This window comes from Corythoichthys intestinalis, chromosome 6, assembly GCF_030265065.1.
Source record: "Corythoichthys intestinalis isolate RoL2023-P3 chromosome 6, ASM3026506v1, whole genome shotgun sequence".
NCBI classification, from domain to species: Eukaryota; Metazoa; Chordata; class Actinopteri; order Syngnathiformes; family Syngnathidae; genus Corythoichthys; species Corythoichthys intestinalis.
The window spans coordinates 54236719-54247030 of record NC_080400.1 but is presented as its reverse complement, the minus strand read 5'-3'; the positions used below and the strand labels follow the sequence as shown (position 1 = coordinate 54247030).

General features: G+C 41.1%; 1 pseudogene; it reads left to right on the top strand.

The window, feature by feature from the left end:
- Window positions 1-242: 242 nt before the first annotated feature.
- LOC130918182 (uncharacterized) lies at window positions 243-423 on the top strand (annotated as a pseudogene).
- The last annotated feature ends 9889 nt before the right edge of the window (window positions 424-10312 follow it).

Here is a 10312-nt window from a genome sequence, read left to right as displayed (position 1 = left end):
ACACCCTGGAGCAACGCTGTTTGTGAGTGCGGGTTGATGTTCTACATTGTTAGATAACACTGCGCTCCTGCACAACAGACAATGAAGAGGTTTTTTTTTAAGTTTTAAAAGTTTTAAATGGAAATTTTTAAAACCTTTTATCTTGTACAGAAATTGTTATGAACATTTTATCTGTGTCTACCTATTTATCTTTCAAAGCAAAAACCTCTCGTCAAAATGTTTTGTAAGTCTTTGTCAAAAGCATAAATAAAAATTGTTCAAAAGAAAAAATCTGTTCTTATCAGTTTAATATCTGATACGTCCCCTATCCGGGGACCATATATTAACTTGATTTTTGGGCCTGGGAGATGGAATAGGGGCTTGCTCCGCCCACTCCACGCATCGACCTGGTATTGCTGTACCTCCACGAACTGTGCACCACCTTAAACTGGTAAAAGCAAACGCAAAGGTTGTTGGAAAGCTAATCAGTGACGAAATCGGATAGGACTGGCAACCGAAATCCATTATACTCTGTCTGAACAGCTCAAATGGGTTTTGACTGTCCGTGATGTCACTCTACTCTGAATGATGCCTTTGTGGAGGACTGAGTCTTGTCATTTTAGTAATGGGCCAAATGTCCCGGGGTTTCAAACTGCTTCTGAGCCGCACCCTGGTTACATTCCTCATGTCCTCCGCCATTGGCCATAAATATAGTCTCTAGAGAAGGCTGAATGCTCTTTGCTGGTGTTCTACACCTTCCTCTACCCCTGTCTTGTCGTTCTGATGTCATTTTGTCGGTGTAATTCTGAAAAAAAAAGGATTATTCTAGCACAGACCTGATATGAAAATTGCAGATGCCAGGTGGAGGCCAATGATGCGAACTTCGACTTGATGTTTTCTTTCGGTGTTGAATGAAAGAGCGACTATTCGTCTATATACTGGCTAAAAATGACGTCTTTATGACAAGTACAACAGCCATTGTGGCCCAGAGAAATCAAAGGGAAGCCAGCGTCCCCAATAGTACACCTCGGAGTGTGTAGGGCTAAGAATCTTCTTCTTCTTCTGTTTTGTTAATTGGCAGTGTACCCCTCGATACCGTGGGCTATTACCGCCATCTACTGGAGTGACGGTTTGGTACGAGATCAGGCAGTTACAGACTAAAAGCATTCCCACCTGACAACCAGTGAAACACACCCAGAGTGCAGACAAAACCCAACCAAAAATTAAGATAAATTAAATACTAATAAATAAATTAAACACTAATAAATTACCCCCATCCTATATTCTTTCCAACAGCCCTGTGTCCTTGAGAAACTTTATTAGCCCTTTCTGAATATTGGCCGTCTTCACCTGTATAACATTTCCCATCCCAAACGTCTCTTTTGCCTGGTCCAGCACTGTTCTCAACCGATCCCTGTGCTCCCCATATTTCCCAAACACCATTAAAACGTGTTCAACTGTTTCATGCTCCCCGCAGTGTTTACATTTCCCATCTATGTGTTGTCCTATCCTATGCATCGAATCATTCAGCCCCGTGTGCCCTATTCTCAGTCGACTTAACACTACCTCCTCCCTCCTGCTTCTCCCTAATCTTCTTGCCACCCTCGCCTGTGACTGTAGTGAGAACAAATGTCTCCCTGTTTCTTGTGCTTCCCAATATCCTTGCCACCTTTTTTGTATGTAACCCCTAATAATGGATTTTCCTTCTGCTTTACTCAGAACGACCCGCCTTTCTATCCCTTGTGCTTTCAGTGATTGCTTGGCCAGGATGTCCACCCCCTCATTCCCCTCAATCTCCATGTGTGCAGGGACCCACACCAACTCCACTCTGAGCCCTCGCTTCTGTGCTTCATACAATAGCCTCTGTGACTCAAATATTAAGTTTACTGGACTGCATGGTTACAAAACTCGTGAGCGCTGACCAACTGTCTGAAGCAATCATTGCCTTTTTTACCCCATTAGTTTGAACCCAACCTAGTGCCATTATAATTGCTATACTTTCCACTGCATAAACCGACAAGTGATCTGTACACCTCTTTTAAATGTCTACCTTGTAACTCGGCACATGTACCGCCGCCCCAGTACATCCCGTTTCTGGATCCTTCGAACCGTCAGTAAATATCAGAACGTTTTGCCCATACCTCCTTCCCAGATACTCCTCGGCCACCATTCCCTGAATTCCCCTTTCCTGGATTACTTCCCTAATCTCAAAATTGACCACCGGCATCCTGAATAGCCAGGGTGCAACACTGGACACCCGTACTGTTTCGCCAAACTCCAACCGGCTACGCCCTGCCAGTTCCGCCACTGCATTCCCCACCCCGCTGAAGGTCGTCTTCTGTTGATTTACGTCTTCCCAACTGTCTGTCAGCACTTTCTTTACTGGATGTGTGTCACCATGGCCCCTTACATTCACCTAATACGCAAGCATAATTTTTAATCTTCTTAGTCTTAAAGGGAGTTCCCCCATTTCCATCTGCACTGCCGTGACTGGAAATGTTCTGAAAGCCCCACTGCATAATCTGAGACCCTGTGCTTGTTGCACTTCCAGGGTTCTAAAATGGTAGTCCGCTGCTGAGGCATAAGCTATACACCCATAATCTATAGAAGTCCTCATGATCCCCCGATATATGTGAAGCAAGGAAGCTCTTGCTGCTCCCCAGTCCCTCCCTGACAGGCATCCCAATATGTTATTCACCTTTTTACATTTATCTGTCAATCTATCTATATGCTGTGCCCATGTAAGTTTCTCATCAAACCACAACCCTAAAAACCTCACACTTTTTACCTGTTCTATTACTTGTAAATGGTAAATGGTGTTATACTTATATAGCGCTTTTCCACCTTTCCATACAATTTCAACACTACCTCCCTATGTTTCCCAAAGAAACATATTGCCTGCGTCTTCACAACTGAGAACCTAAACCCCCACCTGTCTCCCCACTCCTCAACCCTATTAATAGCATTTTGCATCTTCTTTTGAAGAAAGTCGCCATTTTGCCCTCTCACCCACAATACCCCATCATCGACAAACAATGCTACTCCTGGTCCAGCATCATCAAATATATCATTAATCATAATATTAACCCTTTAACAACGAACGTGTCGGCAGCGACGCGTTTACGCATATCGTCTTTGACGTCACGCTGTAATTACATCACCCACGTGCTGCTGGTTGGTCTCGTTTGAAAGTGCGGAAGTTGATGTCCACACCAGTTTTTATTTGAAGTCAATCAGCCAAGAAAAACGGGAGATAATGTCATTTGAGTTTTATAGTTTTATTGCACTTATAAATATGCATTAAAACGCTGCACGGACCATGTATCCATCTCCATATTTCCATCATTTCTTGTCCTTTTTCAAAACCGAAAGCAGCACAAGAGACTACTTATCCCAAGTGTCGTTGTGATGTCAGGAAGGACGAACCGAATGTGATCATTTTTAATAAATTTCCGAGCGAGGCGCCAACTATTGAAAGGGAGGCATGCGAAGCAAGCAACAGCCGGTGTTGTGCCGAAAAATGCACAACAGCGGTTTGTTTGAGCAAGCGACTTTGAAACGTGCAGAATGAATCTAAAACTACATTTAGCACAAGCTAATGCATTATTTCATTAACTCAAGGAAGAAGATGAGTCGTATTTGTCGTTGTTTTCCTCTGATGAATCGGTGTCTCGGCGAGTAGAAGTGACAGTAGAGCGCAAACGGCGAAAGAGTAGGCTGTGTGACGTTGTGTGTGACGCAGCTCCCTCCGTGACCTGTTCAAGAAGAAGCTTTATTGAGTGCGCAAAAAAAAAAAAAAAAACCTTTATTGGGTCGCCTGCCTGAAAAATTTGAATTCAACTACTTGCCAATATTTTTTAAAATACTTTTTTTCAATGTTATATATATTTTTCTTCACTATAATCTTTTCAATTTTTATGTAGATGTGCGTTCGAGAAGCTTGACTGCATGTACGTATATACTTTTGATAAGGTGATGGGTACAACACCTAACTTCACAAAGAGATATCTTCCAAACCCTTTTTGTGTTAGATGATATATATAATTTTTTTTCTCACTATTTTGCACGCTATATAACCTGTTTTGACCATAGTATGTGTAAGGGCCAAAAACGCCTATGACCATACCTGCTGGTTGTGGTGAATTGTCAAACATAAAACTATTCAATCTTATTTTTTTCTATTGAATGTTTATCCTAACAAGTTGAATAAATATTATCAAGCTTCAAAACGGTTGGTCGAGCATGTTTGGTTGTCAATGGGAAGTCAACATTACAAATTTTGAAAAAAGATTTTGGGATTTTTTTGTCTTTTTGGGTCCAAAATGTGGATTATAATTGGTCAGTGAAGAAAACAACAGTTTAGACATGAAGTTCAAGGTGTCCTGAAAAAAGGGACCCAATTTGGCCATTGTAAACAATTTTTTCTTTGAAATATAAAGGCAACATCAAATGCATGCAAATTCGGCCAAAATAGGCTCAGGTGTTAAAGGGTTAAACAAAATTGGACTACAGACACTCCCTTGGGGAATCCCGTTGTCCACCTTGTACGTCCAGAAAAGTGTGCACCTACCCTCACTTCTATTTTCCTATTCAATATAAAACTCAATATCCAATTATACAATCTTGCATTTAGCCCCAATTTTGTTAATTTAATAAGGCGCCCCTCTATCCACAACATATCATACGCTTTTTCAATATCAAACAATACTGCTATTACCATTTCCTTGTTCACTCGGGTTCTACTAATCTCCGATTCCAGACATATTATATTATCCATCGTTCCTCTTCCTTTTCGGAACCCACTTTGACACTGAGTAAAACTTTTGTCCCACTCTAGAGTGTGATTCAACCTTTGTACTACCATTCTCTCCATTGTTTTCCCCAATTGGGAGGTTAGTGCCATAGGCCTGTAATTTTCCGGGCTTGTCGAACCCTCCCATGGTTTTAGTATCGGAATTATTACTGCCTCCTTCCATCGCGCTGGTATCTGACCCGTTTCCCAGATTCTGTTAAAAAGTTTCAGGACCACCCCCAATCGTTGGGGCTAAGAATCTGATTACCCACGATTCACTCTAAATTTAACTAGAGGTGTTTCAAAACTAAACTTAACTAGACCTTGGAACACAGTGTTTCTCACCAATGAACTAGACTGTGGCGGCCCGCCACAGTCTCATTCGGGCCCGCCACAGTCTCGTTTGCCCCCCCGCCGGAAAATTTTTTTTTTAAAAATCAGATGCATCAGTCAGCTGATTACACAGCTGTAGCCCACTCCAGTCTACTACCCGCGAGAGCGCGCGCATGCGTGCGTGCAAACACACAGGCACACGCGCCAACAGGTCGCGCTCATAGACAGGACTACTAGCCTGGTACACCAGACTCATAGCTGTGCTATGCAGGCATGAAAATCTCTCAACTTTCGGCGAAATTCGCCGTTTTGAAGTCAAAAAGGGCGACCTACGTGAATTGCGTAGATCCGAGGAGAAATTCTTTTGGCGGGGGGGGGGGGGGGGGTCGGGAGGTTTTATTTAATCATTATTATCATCATGTGATTAACTTAATACGTAAACTGAGCACTTAGGAAATCGGTTCTTTAAAAAAGTGACACTTGGACAGTCAGCAAATCCCTCTAGATGCTTCGCTGACGAGAACCAATCATCGGCCCAAGCTGCGTTCCATTATTCCAAACGCGCGCACTCCTTACGTGAACATGGAGTGCTCGGAGAGCCTTTGGTTGCATTGCAAAGCTGCGAAAACAAAAAGCAGGCCTTATCCACACCGGGGCAGACCAGAGGGCAGCATACACACTTGCCTGTATTTGCCAGCAGATTGAATTTGGTGAGTAATGGTTTCAATCGTTTTCACATTTTGCGATATAAAAAAGTTACTGCCATACGTTGCAGCTTGCGTTGAACACTGCCAGAGCTAGCCAAATCTCCCATGAAAAAAAATAGCTCCCGTTAAATTGGCGTCAAGCTTGTGTATTTAGCGGTAATATAAATGAAGAAACACACTGTTGAGTCAAATTAAGCGGCATGCTCTCGGATGAGGGGGGCGCCTTGCATCGCTCCCGTCGTCCGCCTGAGACGCGTTATTTTCGGCTGAGACTTGAGCTGACGGCCGGTGTCGGGACAACATCGGCCCGACGAGTGGTGGGAATGAGTCCTGCTTCTTAAAGCTTTTCAGAAATACAGGGATCCCTCGTTTTTCGTGGTTAATGGGGACCAGAACCCGCCGCAATAAGTGAAAACCGCGAAGTAGCGCCCCCCCCCCCCCCCATTTTTTTGTGCGTGTTCAATGCATTTATTCAGATTTTACATTGGAAAAAAGATACATATCTATAAGGCATGTTTTTTACACTTTTTTCACATAAGTATCATTTATAAATGGTTTTCAAACAAGCACTTCAAAATGTAAGAATTATGATAAGTTTTAAACATGTTACTGCCCCACCGAATTATTTTTAAACAAGAATAAAATAGTAAGAAAATGCTTGGCTTTATTAAATGCTTCATAGTGAGTCTACTCAAACCCTCTCAGGCTTTGGTAAACGGTGATTGACACATGTGCAAAGTTTTTCTTTTAATATATATTTTTTTGTTTGAAGCAACTTATTTGATTGAATAATAAAGACACAAATGTCCTAGCCAAAATGTGGCCCAAACGCAAAACAACATTACTTCAATGGAAAACTTTGTTTCAATCAAGAAAAATAGTTTTCAAATGCTTTTTTTGTCTCAAATTTATTTTTGCAATCAAAAACATTTTTTTTTATTGAAGTGACTTTTTGGGGATTAAAAGTATATACTGTATTTTGATTGAAGCAACTTTATTTTTGATAGAAGTAACTGTTTTTTGATTGAATAATAAAAACAAATCTACCTCCATCGTTATTGAGAGAGAAAGAAATTAAGAAACCTTTAAAACTAAAAGCCACCGGGGAGTCTGTTTTTTTTTTTGTTTTTTTAAATATTTATATTTCATTACATAGACATGCCTCGTAGGGAAGGGAGATTGAGGGATTAAAAAAAGGAGTTAGATGAGGCTGCTAAAGGCAGTGGATACCTCATCAGCTGGGTGAATAGCAGACCTGGTAAGAACAAGTTTGCAAGGATAGTCGGGTATTAAATACAATTATAAACACAATTACAGTGTTATTTTTCTATAAGATTTTATGTCATTGCTTTATTAATCATTAGGTGCTAGAGTTGTTAATTATGGATAATAATGAAATAATAGTTTTAAGAAAACTGTGCTGTTGGTGGCTCAGTGACCATCTGATGTGGTTTGTTCTCAGATGAACAAGTTGAGGAAGGAAGTTTTGATGCAGAGGTTGAAGGAAGAAAATAGGCAGACTGACTGAGTCACAGCCAGAAAGTGTTGATGACAGTTTTGATTTCTATTCACTGTTGCCCCCTCCCAATTAAAGTATGTCACAGTCGCAGCCAATTATTATCTAAAGCTGGTTAAAATTGAAGTTATGTTGTTTTAAGGTGTATTAAATACTTGTTCAAATGCCCCTTTTGATCTACGAGCACCCGCCCCTCCACCGGTCTCTGCACGGCCCTGCTGAAACACAGTGTGGGTCGACAGAGCTCAATATTTTGTTGGGGTGTACAGTGTACTGGAACATATTTCCTCCACACCCTTCTCACCTTTTTAACCCCTGACCCATTTTCATGCCTGGCTATGAGAGTATGTGTCTGGCCACCATTAAGCAGAAAAAAATTTCCAGAGCGGAGCCAGCCACAGCAAATAGACAGCGGAGCGGGCCAATCAGCGATGGGTGAATAGCAGACCTGGTAAGAACAAGTTTGCAAGGATAGTCGGGTATTAAATACAATTATAAACACAATTACAGTGTTATTTTTCTATAAGATTTTATGTCATTGCTTTATTAATCATTAGGTGCTAGAGTTGTTAATTATGGATAATAATGAAATAATAGTTTTAAGAAAACTGTGCTGTTGGTGGCTCAGTGACCATCTGATGTGGTTTGTTCTCAGATGAACAAGTTGAGGAAGGAAGTTTTGATGCAGAGGTTGAAGGAAGAAAATAGGCAGACTGACTGAGTCACAGCCAGAAAGTGTTGATGACAGTTTTGATTTCTATTCACTGTTGCCCCCTCCCAATTAAAGTATGTCACAGTCGCAGCCAATTATTATCTAAAGCTGGTTAAAATTGAAGTTATGTTGTTTTAAGGTGTATTAAATACTTGTTCAAATGCCCCTTTTGATCTACGAGCACCCGCCCCTCCACCGGTCTCTGCACGGCCCTGCTGAAACACAGTGTGGGTCGACAGAGCTCAATATTTTGTTGGGGTGTACAGTGTACTGGAACATATTTCCTCCACACCCTTCTCACCTTTTTAACCCCTGACCCATTTTCATGCCTGGCTATGAGAGTATGAGTCTGGCCACCATTAAGCAGAAAAAAATTTCCAGAGCGGAGCCAGCCACAGCAAATAGACAGCGGAGCGGGCCAATCAGCGATGGGCTGACGCGATGTCGGTTAAGTGACAAACTAGCGAGAGACATTTCAACATGTTCAACATGGCTAGCGCGAGACAGACTGTTGGTTTTAGCGACTCGATGTGTTTTTGGTCATGTAAAACCGAATTTACCGCGGATTGGAACATATTGCCGCTGAGTCTGGTGTACCAGGCTACGGGACTACTGTCTGCTGCATTCTGCTGCATTTGGCGCGATCCGGCGACACCACAGACACACACACACCCTACCCCGAGGGTCAGAGACCCTCACACCACGGTCTCCTAAAATCCTGTGGGAAACACTGGAACATTATGACTTTTATAATCCTAGCCAAAAATTAAACATATGAATTTAAAGGATGAATATATTAGTTCTAAAATTAGATGCTGGAGGAACGAATGGTTTTGGGTCTCCTCTTCTGACCGGTGTAACCCAGGTTAACATAGTTACCAAATTAAGAGCCATTGATTAAGACAACCATTAAAAGAATACATTGTCTAAACATTAAATTGGAAAGTTGTTTAAAAATCTTTGTAAAAAGAAATATTTAAAACCTGATATAATCAGTAAACTAACAATTATTTGTGTTGAGGTGGTTGCAGCTCAACGTTGCATTCGTAGGAGTAATTGACGGAGAATAAGTTGTCTTTTAGCCAAAACTCGGCGTGTTTAATTTCCACTGACATGCGGATACATCCTCTCTCATTGCTGTCTTCACAGGCAATCCCACAAATCAAAGTCATCAAAGTCAAACACAAAGAAGTAATAAAAGTAGCACTTTAGACAATTAAGTCCCATCCTGCCATCTTGTGGCGAAAAGATAATATGTCAATAATAGCGAACAATAGGAACATTATTTCAACATCAACTGAGGACACATTTATGAATACAAAACATTTCCTCCACCATTTCTCTTAACACCCCCACTTGTTCTCATGTTGATGCCTTTTTAACAACCAAATGAACTTTTACATTTCAAATTCCAAAAATAATACTGTCAAACTTCTTCAATTTTAACTTTGTTACAGGTTTTGTCATGATATCAGCTATCATGTCATCCGTTGGACATTACGTCAAAGTTACTCTTCCCTGATTCACAGTAGATCTAATAAAATGATATTTTATGTCTACGTGCTTGCATCTCTGTCTGTTAACAGGATTTTTGGCAAGAGCAATTGTCCCTTGGTTGTCATCGTATACAGTTGTTGGATTGTACTGATAATGATCAATACTACCTAGTAGTTGTTCCAAATATAGGCATTCTTGTATGGTTGAAGCCAGTGCCATATATTCAGCTTCACATGTAGATAGTTTGACTGTAGGTTGTTTCTTTGTTTTCCAAGAAATAGGAGAACTATTCTTGCTCAAGAAAACACAGCATCCTGAAGTACTGCGCCTGTCGCTAGTATCAGCTGCCCAGTCAGCATCACTATATGCCTGTATACCAAGTTTTGCATTGTCGTCTCTTTTGAAACTAAGGCTCTTTTCGGAAGTACCTTTATCTCTCCCATCTTCATCCTTTTTGAGTGTATAAACCCATTTACCCCCCACTGTTTTCTTGTCTTTTGGCAGTGTTGTCAAGGTAAATGTTTTGTTTTCGTTTAGTGACTGAAGTTCTTCATTCATGGCTTTTGACCAAGCTTTTGAGTTATTGGAACTCATGGCCTCCTGGTATGTTTGAGGTATACCAATTACCATCCTGTAGCAGTAGTCTACAGTGGTATAAACTCTATCACTATCTCTGTCTTGTGTTATGAAGTCTTCTAAATGACTCGGTTTTCTCCTCTCTCTTGAGGAATACCTTCTACTCATAAGGAAGTGACAAAATGTGAACTTTAGACTCT